The 1,501-nt window shown below is 36.2% G+C and overlaps 1 long non-coding RNA gene across 4 annotated transcripts in view; it reads left to right on the top strand.

Annotated features, from left to right (window-relative positions):
- The window catches only part of LOC106527939 (uncharacterized), a 97,888-nt gene that overhangs the window by 24,859 nt on the left and 71,528 nt on the right, over positions 1-1,501 (top strand). Inside the window, exon 3 of one of the 4 annotated variants that reach the window (XR_001311448.1) lies at positions 713-835. The exons of the other annotated variants lie outside the window; for them this stretch is intronic. This is a non-coding gene — a long non-coding RNA (uncharacterized LOC106527939). The remainder of the gene's footprint in view (positions 1-712; positions 836-1,501) is intronic. 4 annotated transcript variants of the gene reach the window in all.

Genomic DNA, 1,501 nt, shown 5'->3' with positions numbered 1-1,501 from the left:
TGTGTGTGTGTGTGTGTGTGTGTGTGTGTGTGTGTGTATGTATTGTTTATTGTAATGCAGTTATGATCAACATTATATTACTCAAAAGGCAAATTTTGACATTTTTGAAGATGTCTGAAAAGGAAGAATATAATTCCCACAAAATATGCTTAAAGTGCCAAAATATTCAGATATTCAGTCTCTTGAAACCCCAGTGTGCTTTTCACACAGAGCATCTGGTAAATCTCACTAATTCCTCTGTAGTTTAGGCTGAATCTAAATTTTATTTCTAACACAAACACTCTCTTTGAACATTCCATAAGCAGTTGTAACATTTATGCAGTTTTGCATAAGTAATCTAAAATAAAGAATAACAATTATAGAAAAGCAATGAAAAGCAATGAAGCAGAAAGACTGAACTAATCCTGAAGTAGAGAATAGAGATGGTGGGTGGAAAGGGGGGGGGGGGGTTGACGGACAGTTGGGGAGACAGGGTTGTTAGTTTATGTAGGCTGCGGGCTGAGTCGACTGGAAAATTTTGATCACTTTAATTTACTATATCCAGCGTTGCTTCTCTCCCTGTCCAGCACTTTTATCAAGCCCTGTAAGGCCGTATTGATTTTTTTATTTTCTGCCCAGGATAAGAAGACAGAGAGTTAGGGAGCTGGTGTGAGTGGAGAACTTTCCTCAGATTGCTGCTATTCTCCAGCTTATTGCATCCTGTCGTTTGTAGTTTCAGATGATGTCCAGTACACCACAGCTGCTCCAGCCAATAAGCTAGGTGACTAACAATGGAAGAAGGCCAGGGATGAAGAGAGGGAGACAAGCCAACCAACTGCACCAGATAAAATACAAGGTTAGAGGAGGACATTTTACTGCCACAAGACACCACGTTGAAAAACAGAAAATAAGTTTTTAAGAAATTAGCTTTATTTTAAATCACATTTTAATACTGTATATATCAGGTCATTAAAATATTCCAATTCATGGATTCTATGTCAGAGAGATTTGTTTGTACTAGTTTTTGTATCCATTTTCCATGGTAAATTGGTTAAAAAAAAAGGTACATTTTACAACATTTTAGCAAAATTTTGTCATATTCCAAGATAAAATAAGCCTTGTAGAAAAACTCAAAACATCAGAGTTTTTTTTCTTCATCTCTCAGCATCCTTCCATCCTTGCAGGTGATTGTTAGAATTTATAATTTGGGGACTGAAGGCAAGAAGGCTATTTACCATTTTTTGTATATTCTTGTTTCTGGTTCATGTGTTTCCCTGAGCAAAATTAATTATTACCTTTGCCCCCAAGAAAACACAATTAACAAGTCAAGATAATGTTTTCTTTCACAAAGAAATGGGACAGCAAGTGGTTCTGTAGTTTATTGCTTTTTTAGTGTGTGTATTAGACAAATTGTTGTGTAAACTGATTGTATACTTAGTTTATACCGTAGTGGTATGGTTACACTGAATACTATGAGGTTTGTATGTAGGTTTGTGTGTGTGTGTGTGTGTGTGTGTGTGTG

Source organism: Austrofundulus limnaeus, unplaced genomic scaffold, assembly GCF_001266775.1.
Source record: "Austrofundulus limnaeus strain Quisiro unplaced genomic scaffold, Austrofundulus_limnaeus-1.0 Scaffold351, whole genome shotgun sequence".
In the NCBI taxonomy this organism is placed as follows: Eukaryota; Metazoa; Chordata; class Actinopteri; order Cyprinodontiformes; family Rivulidae; genus Austrofundulus; species Austrofundulus limnaeus.
This window is presented reverse-complemented; position numbering and strand designations above follow the sequence as displayed.